We start from the raw sequence: 9977 nt of genomic DNA, 5'->3' as shown, positions 1-9977 counted from the left end.
GTGCATGTTAATGTGGAGCTGAAGCAAGGCTCAGCACGTGTGTGTCTGCCTCTGTGGGCAGCTGGGGTGGGAACTGGGCATGTGCACATCAGGGTCTCTGTTGGGGAGGCAGGGAGGGATGTCATCTGCAAATAACATCAGTCTCCATCTCGGGAGGTTTCCAAACCCGCCTGGACACGGTCCTGTGCCCCCTGATTGAAGTGAACCTGCTGGAGCAGGGGCTGGAGCAGCTCTGCAGGGTCCTTCCAGCCCCCACCACCGTGGGGTTCTGTGAAGTGCAGTTCACGGCCGGCTGGGGAAGCAGCAGAGGGAGCTGCCAGAGGGGTGGCTGCTGCAGGGAATCCGAGTCGCTCCTGCTCGCAAAATTCCCTCACGCTGCTGCTTGTGAGATGCCAGAGAGACAGATCGGCTCGGCAGGGCAGGGCAGGGGCTTTGTATCCACGCTGCAAGAGCAGTGTGACTTCAGCTGCAGCTCCTGGGCTGCCTGTGCTCAGGAGTGGGAGGCAGCGAGCCCGCAATGCTGCGTGACGCTGATCCAACCCCGACGTGCCTCTCCCCGGCCGGCTCCGCGGCAGCCGGGGCCGTGCGAGGCCCAGACGTGAGCCCTGGCTGCGGCTCAGCTCCTCTGAAGGTGGGGTGGTTACTGAGGGGAGGTGTCAGAGGAGTGGGTGTCCCCCTCACTCAGAGGGATGCTGGAGAGATGCCTGATTGGCTCTTCCACTCGAAATCATGGCAGCTGGGCTCCTGGCTGTGCTGATGGCACTGCAAGTGCCCTGAGAGAGCCGGGGAAGCATCCACGCTGCTCTCCTCAAGCAGTCAGAGCAGGGACCCTGCGACGTGGCACAGCAGCAGCGTGGCCCAAGGGTGGCAGGAGAGCAGGATGAGGTCTGAGGATGGCAGGAGAGCAGGATGAGGCCTCTGTAAAGGATGCTTCAAAATATGGAGGCGTTTCCCCACGGCTGCTCCGGGACTCGCTGGGCTGCTGGCCTGGGGCTGCTGGCTCCTGCAGCTTCTGCCACCCTCCTCACTGGCACAGCCTCTCAGTACCCCACATTTCTCACAGGTCACCCTGGGCACACCTCGAGGAGTCAGCCCACCACTGTAGTCACCAGGATGGCTTTCAGGGTCGAACAGAGCCGTTCTCAGGTGCTTGCCCCCATCCCACTTGTTCTCCAGCTGTTTGGCTTCCCCATCATATCCCTCTTCCCAGTCAGTATTTCTCCCTAGGTGAAGGGTTTTTAATAACAACTGACATTTCAGCCATTTTTGAGTCATTTCCTTTCTTCTGCTTCAATTTTCTTTCTCTTCTTCATAACTAGGGAGCCTTTCTTTGTCCTCAGCCAGAGGGGAGGTGTCTGTTATTGCCTCTCTTATCATATTCCAAGAGGTCTGATCAGGCTGATGAAAATCCTTCTCTCTCTCTCTCGTGTGTCGCTTCCACTCCCGTCTTCTTTAGCCTTTCTGAAGGAAATGAAACTAAAGGGCTTGTGTCACAGCCTTTTCTCTGCCCTCTGCTTGCTCTTGAACGTGTTGCCCTCTCTTAGCAAATCTGTTGGAGTGGAGAGCTTGAAACACTCCTGATGGCTGTTGGGGAGGACAGAGGCAGATGATGCCCGAAGGGATGCAGTGCCAGGGACCCACTGCACCCAGAGCCCAGGGCTGTGGATCCCACAGGAGCACAAGGGCTCTCCACCTACTTGTGGTCTGCTGGGTGAGAAGGCTTGATGGCAGGAAGGCTTGGCAGTACTGGCAGTGTTAGGTTAGTGGTTGATGATCTTAAAGGTCTTTTCCAACCAAAAAGGTTGTGTGATTCTATGACAGGACCAGCCTTGATGCCAGCATGGTCATGCATGATGCAGATGTTTGGGGTGTGTTTTGGAGCTAGGTTTCTTAACCAACTGTGAGACATGGATGAAAGCAGGAGAAGGGATTGATACTGACCTCTGCTCAGGAGCTGGGTGCTTGTGTGGTTTCTCTTTCCAGGAAAGGTTTTAGTTTTCCTTTGTCCTCTCGAGTCTCTCCTTTGATGGTGGTTGAGTTGGGCACTGTAATTGAGGAGATTCCAGCTGAACAATCCACTGAGGAAGCTGCTAATTTGAAGACATGTCTGTAATAATTAAATCATTATCTGGAGGGAAGTAAGGAACAGATACCAAAACAGGGCTAATTAAAATCCAAGCCCAGGATGACTTGGGCTCAGGGCCAGAGCACAGCATAGTCTGTTGGGGATGTCTTCATGTGTAATTGCTTTTCAGAACATCAGTCCCACCAGAAACCCATCTGTTCGCCCTCATGAGACCAAAACTGACCTAGAAGCCCTCTTATCTCATCCTGTCCTGTGTTCCCCAGACCAGACACAGCTAGAGGATGGCCTTATGCTTCTCAAGGGGCAGAGGAGATGGTCAGATCCAGTCTGGGTGGGTATTTGGTTCTTGGGCCTCGGAATCTAGATGCCTCCCTATGTCTGGAAGATTTAGTCCTTATCCTCTTTGAGCCCTCAGGCTTGGTGGAGGCTCTTAGGAAATCCCTGGAGATCTAGAAGCAAGATGGGCTCATATCTATGCCTCCCACCTCCCAGAGCAGGTGTTATTGCTGGTTTAGGGACATGGTATAGTGGTGGGCTTGGCAGTCTGAGCTGAGGGGTTGGATCTTAAAGGTCTTCCCCAGCCAAAATGATTCTGTGACTGAAGGTCCTAACGTGGGCAGTAGCCAAGGTGAAACCCAGCAGTAACCATCACTTCAGATGAGCTGGCCTTGAATTTCAGCAGGGAAGGGCTTGCACTTGTCCAAACCAGGCCCTTGCCAAAATCAGTAAAGATAAACAGACACATTTACCTAGTGAGGCAGGGACAGGGAGCTCTGGCTGTCAGGTGGGCATGTCCTGAGAGCACTCAGCCAGTGCTGCTGTATTGACACGGCAGGTAAAGGTCATCTCAGGTGAGCTGGTGGCTGCAGGCAGTGTCTTTGAGCTTGGGAAGGTGGGAAGCACAGGAGGCTGGGCAGGGAGCCATTCTGCTGGGGTGAGCATCCCACCAAGCCCTGACACACAGTATGCTTTTGCCCTCCGTTGCCCTGGCGGGGCTGCAGCCACGGCACTGGCGCTGTGACCCTGCATCTCTGCTCCAGGCTGAACCTCCCTGAGCCAGTGCTGGTGGAGCTGGGCACTGCTTAGTCTCAACATCTGCAGGAGCTGGGTGCTGTGGGATGCCCAGAGTCTAAAATCAGGTTGTAAAGAAGCCAGAAATTTTAAAGTTTCTGCAAAGATGTGGCCGGTGAACCTTCTAGAAGGTGTTGGCTCAGTGCAGTGCTTGAGCTGTGTGTGCAGAGGGACTCCCAACCCCAGCCTGTCAGTTGTTACTTGGGAGCAGGGACTGACCCCCAGCTCCCTGCAGCCTCCTGTCAGGGAGTGTCAGAGAGTGCTCCTGTCTCCTCTCAGCCTCCCCCAGCCTAAACACCCCCATTCCTTCAGCTGCTCCCCATCACACTTGTGCTCCAACCCCATCCCCTTCCCCTGTGTCTCCTGGGCTGGGAGCAGAAGCCCAAGCAGTCTGCTGGAGCATGGGTGCTGGGCCCAGGATGGCTGAAGAGGCCTCTACATCATCTCACAGGGCTGGGGTGCACCCGCAGCACAGATTTCCACAGCCCCCTTTCGTGCTGGTGACTCTTCCCCCATCGCTGAATAAATTAGCACCAGCAAGTGTTCGTGGTGTGTGACTAAAACAGGGCAGGGGCTGGTTTGGCAGCGAGGAGGAGGGCGCCCAGCTCCGGGGCGTCAGGCTCCCAGATGAAGTAACTCCTCATCAGAAGTGCCATGGGGGTGGGAGGGATGGCAAAAGCTCAAGTGAAATCATGGAAAATCACCAGCCGTCCCCCTGAGCCTCAGCGACAGTTGAGGTTATGCTCTGCCAGTGGGGAAACTGAGGCACAAAGCCTCACTGTCCCCAAGGTGAGGGGACTTCTGCAGTGATGGGATAAGCACACAGGTTTCTCCCCATGGTTGTAGACTGCTTCTCTGTGCCTTGCTCCCTCTGAAAGGAGTCTGCATCCACCTTGGGCTGGATTCTCAGGTCCTGCCAGGAGCTGCTCCAGCGTGGGCTTCCCACAGGGTCACAGCCTCCCTCAGGCACCCACCCACTGTGGTGTGGGGTCCTCCCCGGGCTCAGGGGGGGTCTCTGCTCCCCTGGGGCCCCCATGGCTGTAGGGGCAGGGCCTCACCATGCGCTGCACCACGGGATTCTCTGCTCCAGTGCCAGGGCACCTCCTCCCCTCCTTCTCCACTGACCTTGGTGTCTGCAGAGATGTTCTCACATGCTCACTCCTCTCCTGCTGCAGTTTGCACAAGAACTTCTTTCCCCCTTCCCAAAGATGTTACTCCCAGAGACATTACCTCCATCACAGACTGTCTCGGTCTGTCTCAGACCTGCTGGCACTGGCTCTGTTGGGTACAGGGGAAGCTTCCAGCAGCTTCTCACAGAAACCACCCCTGTAGCCCCCCCAGCTACCAAACCCAATACAACATGCTGCTTCTAGAAGAGCTGTGGGGATTGCATTTCCCTCTGCTGCTTGTTTAAACTAATCTTGACTGACACAGATGTCAAAGGTCTGGGCCTAACAGAGCAAAGGGTGTAGGGTTTGGTGTGGGGTTGGTTCAGATGCAGCTTCGTCTTCTCTCCCCTCAGTTGTGTTTTTGGCTGTTACAAACCCAGAGATGAAGTTTGAAGGTGAGCCTGGGCTTGCCTGAGTCTCTTGGCCAGGCTTTGGGATCCCACTTGTCAGAGGGATCATCCTGTTTGGAGCCCCTCCAAGGCTCGTTGCCGTCTGTCATCCCACCCCAAAGTGCAAAGGCAGGAGCTTTGTGTGTTGATGTGTCTTTACCCCAACAGTCCCTTCCCGTGCCGGATTCTTCCTTGCAATAAACTGAGATCACACCTTTCTCTGGGGTCAGCTGAGGACATGTAACCCTTTCTGGAACCAGGGAAACTGAGTCAGGAACCAGAACACAGCCGATGCAACGCTCTCCAAGGAGTGACAGGGGCCTGGAAGCTGGTGTAGGTGCCTGAGCTGAGGTGCCAAGCCTTGTTTGGGGTGTTCACCACCCTCCTCGCTGCTCGGAGGATCCAGCAGAGATTTCGGCTCCCTGTCTGACGAGCTTTTTGTTGCAGAACAATTGTCTTTCTGCACAATGGTGAGGAGCAGGTGGCTTTCTGAAAATACCCACTGGAAGTTGTGTGTAATGCCTCCCCTCCCACCGGGAGCTATAAATACTGGTTGAATACCAACACTTACTTCTCCCTGCAAAGAAACAACCAGAATCTGGACATTTTTCCCTCGTGGTTTCTCCTCTGGCTTAGCAGCTTGGAGCAGGCAAGGGCTGAGGATGGGAACTGCTTTTTGCTTTTGAAGCAAGCTTTCAGGGCAGAGGTATGCCTGTTAAGGTAAGGTATTGGGAGCAGCTGTCTTTTCTTGCTTGCAGTGTCCTCTGTCCCTATGCTTTTGGGGCACCTGCTGCTTCCCTGCCACCTCTGAGACAGGTCCAAAACCTGGAGACACTGCCCCAATGTCCTGTCTTGCCAAGGCTGCATCTCCAGCAAAGGGACAAGTTGGGCATTGTCTCCTGGGGACTGAAGGACATGTTGCTGCAGGTATGGGACTTCCCAGGCCTGGATGGGAGAGGAGACACCACAACATCGTTTCCCAGGTCTCAATCACATCCCTAGCGCAGCTCTCCACAGCGCTGCCTCTCCCTCTGAATCCATCCCACCCTTTAGTATGTGAATCCAATCCTTTGCTGCTAAAAATTGGCACCTTACTTCTAGGCAGAATGCCTCATTTCCCTTGTTATCCCTGGGTGTCCTGGCCCTGGGCTGTACCTGGCATCAGCCGGGTACCATCTGTGCAGTACCCTGCCATCGGCAGGGCTGGTTCGGGAATGGGAAGGCACCATCACCATGTAGGCCCCATGGTAGACTGGACTGGAGATCCCCAGAGGCCACAGTGCATCCCTGGAGTAAATGTGAGGACTCAGGGGAGATGGTGGGACGAGGCTGTGTCTGTGTTGGAAGTTTTCCCTGTGGCTCAGCCGGGATGGAGAGGTGTGCTGGAGCTTGCACACAAGGCTGCTCAGGTCCAGGTTTGTAACACAGTGAGAAACCTTTGGAGCATATAGATAGAGGTCTGTGCCCAAGGACAGAGATGGAGGGAGGAAAGGAAGGATGGAGAGAGGTGCTCAGGGTCTGTGGGGCTGGAAAGAGGAATGGAGGAGCATGTGAACCTCTGCTGACCATCTCTGGTGCAGACAACTCCCATGTACAGCTGGGCACGGGCAGCAGGTCTCCTGCAGTCTTGAGGCAGAAACACGTCAGGAGGTGAAATCTCAGCTTGTGGCCCATGTGAGCATGTGGCAAAAGGCAACCCTGAGATGTGCTGTGGGTGAAGATTTCCATTTCTAGGCTCTGTGCTGAAAACTGCAATTTCCACTGTTGAGCCAGAGCATTTCTGCATCCTCTTTGTGCTGCATGCAGGAATAATCTCCATCTTCTCAGCCACTAATCACCACATCTCCCACCAAGGGTAAAATGGAAAGCAGGCTCTGGGTTGGTGGAGATGTCGAGGATGCTCCTACTCTGCCATGCACAAACTGTCCTATGGCTCAGGGGGTCAGGACTGACCTTCCATGGGGCAGAGCAGGGGGATCAGTGCTTCAGCATCTCCCATCTGCTTCAAAGTGGTGTCTGATGTCACCAAGGGTGGGAAGGATTTATGGCAGGGCATGACTCCACTGATGGGAACAGTGATTGGGGGTGAGCTTGCTGGAAATGTCAGGATCTGACACTTTTGCAGCCCATCTGTGTAAGCATCACAAAGAAAAGGTGAAAAACAGAAGCCTTGCAAGGAAAAACCAACCAAAGGGCATCACTCTCCTTTCTCCTCCTGCCTCTGGCTGGGAAGGGGTCAGCACAGGACACCGGGACCCTGTTTTCAGCTGGCTCTGTGACAGGGAGGTGCCAGTGAGCTGCAGGCAGCGGGTGCTGCTGTGGGCTCTGCCACCCTGAGCGTGCTGCTCTTTTGAGGCCAGGTTGGGCAGCTGCTGAGGATTTTCTAGGAGCAGAGAAGATCAAACTGACGTTTTTATGGGATGATCAATCTCCGCGAGCTTGTTGCCTCCGAGGTGCACGTTAAGCCCTCTTTGCCAGCTGCCTGCTGGGGTGATGATCTTGCTGACAGAGCCATGGAAGGGTTTTTTTTTCCCTTTACTTGTCAGGTCTGAGATGAGTGAAGCTGTTTCAGAGAACAAACGCCAGCCTGGCTGTGCCTGGGTGCACAGGCGCTTTTGTGTGTGGATGAATGCTGGGTGTGCTTCTCACCCTGGTGAGAAGGGGAAGCCAGGGTGCTTCCAGGGACTGAGCATCCCCCAGGCAGCTTGGCTCACTACAGAGTGCTGAGCAAATCATCACCTCAAGGGCAACCCTCCCCCATTCTGCTCTCCATCAGCTGCTCCACGTCTGGGCAGTCGTTGCAAACTGTCCTGAGTGGGCAGCGTGTGACTGTGCTGCCTCCCATCCCCAAGAGCCAGGAAAGCATCATTTGGGGGGAGTGGGGGGAAGGGATAGTAAAGCAAGCACGTTTTCACTGGCAACAAACCTGCTTCCAGCGAGTCTGTGCCTGGCAGCCCCGTGGGACTAAAAATACCCAGCAAAGGGCTAGAGCTGCGCAGTGTCTGTTTTCTCAGCTCACCAGCTGTCTCCTTGCATCCTTGCTCCTCCACCCCATGATTATCCCATCAGTTAAGGCCCTCTCAACCCAGGAAGGAGCATTTACATAGTTTTAGCAGATACAGTTGAAAGGTTGAGACTCCCAGGCAGCATTTTGCTGCTAATTGCGAGGGAGCTCAGACCCCTCCGACATCCAGTTCCGAGGGGCTGCTTTCAGCCTGTCCCTGCTGCTGCTAAAGTCACCAGTAAAATGTGTGATGTGCAGGGGCTGTCATCCACCCTGGTGTCCCCAAGGTCCTTAAAAGGGATGGTTTAGATGTGCAGGTCTGCCTAAGAACTGCTGAGCTTTGCTGTGCAGGGATGGCATCTTGCGTGTGCAACCACCAGCTGGGCTCTGGGGGAAGAGCTGCGTGGGAACGGGTGATTTACTGTGGCTTCTGGAGAACAGAGAAAATCCCAAGGTTTGAGGTGGTGCAGAACAGAGGGGATGCTTGTGTCAAGGGGAGCTGACCCCAGGCTTCCTGCACACGTGTCCCTGCACATCCCTGCATCCATGCACATCCCTACTCGTGTGCATGTCCCTGCGTGTGTGCACACCCCTTCATGCTTGCCTGTGCTGGTTGCTCTTGGAACACACTTCCCTCTCCAAAAAGCTTGAAGACAGAAGGTCTGGTCCTGGCTTCCTGTTTTGGTATCACAAATCAATCCTTTGCAACCACCCTGACCCCAGATGAAGGTCCTTCCCATTAGCTGAGTAACTCCTGGGGCTTGTGGGTTTGATTTTGATGTGGAATCTGCTGTGGCTGAATCCAGAAATAGTCACTACTGAGTCACCTCAGGTGGGGTCAGTCTCGTGTCCAGTAATAAATGATAGGACAAGAGGAAATAAATGGCCTTAAGTTGCCCCAGGGGAGGTTGAGGCTGGAGCTGAGGCAGAACTGTTTCCCTGAGAGGGGTGTCAGCCCCTGTGCCAGGCTGCCCAGGGAGCTGGGGGAGTGCCCAGCCCTGGAGGGATCCCAAAGCTGTGGGGCTGAGGCGCTGAGGGCTGTGGGTCAGTGCTGGGCTGGGCAGGGTGAGGGGAGGGGTGAGACTGCAGCAGCTTCAGGGGCTTTTCCAACCCAGATTGTCCCTTGCTCTATGCCATTTCCTTTCTTGAGGGATGCTGGGGGGGGGTGAAATGTCCTCAGTGCACAATTACCCCAGTCATCCATGTCCCAACAGCCAGGAAGGAGCACGAGCAAGCTTCAAAAGTTCAGGACAGCGTGACATGCCCACAACAGGTTTTATCCCACTTGAGGAATGCAACGAATCTGTGAAGGGAGAGGTCAGACAGCCCCATCCCACAGCCCTGGCTTTCAGTGTCACGTGCTGGATGCTCAGTGAGGGGCTGAAGCTTTTGCCAAAGCTTCTCTATTTTTAGAGGGGGTTTTTTGTGTCAAACTTCCCATGAGCTGATGAGCCAATGTCATCCCAAGAACGAAGCTATGGTTCCCCAGCCCTGGCAGCGTGTGTCTGCACGTCTGGGTGTGCACAAAGCATCTCCTTACGCATGCTGCCTTTAATGGGGCAGAAGTGTCCCACTGTGCCACTGAGCTCTTTGAGACATAAGCTTTTAGTTCAGTCCAAAGGGCCAGAACAGGCTGATCTGGCCCATGCAGGTCCTTTTTGTTCCTGTGCGTGTGTTGGTTTGAAAGGGGAGTGACAGAAGGTTATCCACATCTGTCCTCAAGCATTAAACCTGTTGTAAAGAGTTAAACAATGAAGGGGGACTCCCCAGTAACTGGCATTAGACCAGTGGCCTTGAGCTTGCCACATTGTGTCTTGCTGCTGGCTCAAGTCTTGCCCAGGGTTTGTCCCCTTGCAGGCCAGGGGTGCCTGGGGTGACAGCAGCACACGGGACCCTTGTGCAGCTGTAGTGGGCTGAAGCTTACCCAAGGGGCTGCCTCAGTAGAGGGTGCTGGGCAGGTGCCCTGGGCATTTTGGGAGCAGCAGGAGGGATCTGATCTCTGTCTCCTCACCTGTAGGTTTGAAGAGCTGTGGTGCCAAAAGGAGACACATTCCCACATCAGCAGTAACCATCTCATCCAGCCTTGGAGAGAGCAGCCCGCTGTCACCAGACTGCCCCTCAGCATGCCTGGACAGCCCAGATGTCCCCTGGACCCTCTCTGTGCTGCTGCCAGCTTGGATTTCCCACTGAGACGAGTCCTCAAGAGTCGCTTTGCTCCCCTCTGAACGCCCTCTTGGCTCACTGATGCTGCAGCCCCT

Source organism: Colius striatus, chromosome 22, assembly GCF_028858725.1.
Source record: "Colius striatus isolate bColStr4 chromosome 22, bColStr4.1.hap1, whole genome shotgun sequence".
NCBI classification, from domain to species: Eukaryota; Metazoa; Chordata; class Aves; order Coliiformes; family Coliidae; genus Colius; species Colius striatus.
The sequence above is the reverse complement of the archived record's forward strand: the minus strand, read 5'-3'. Positions refer to the sequence as shown.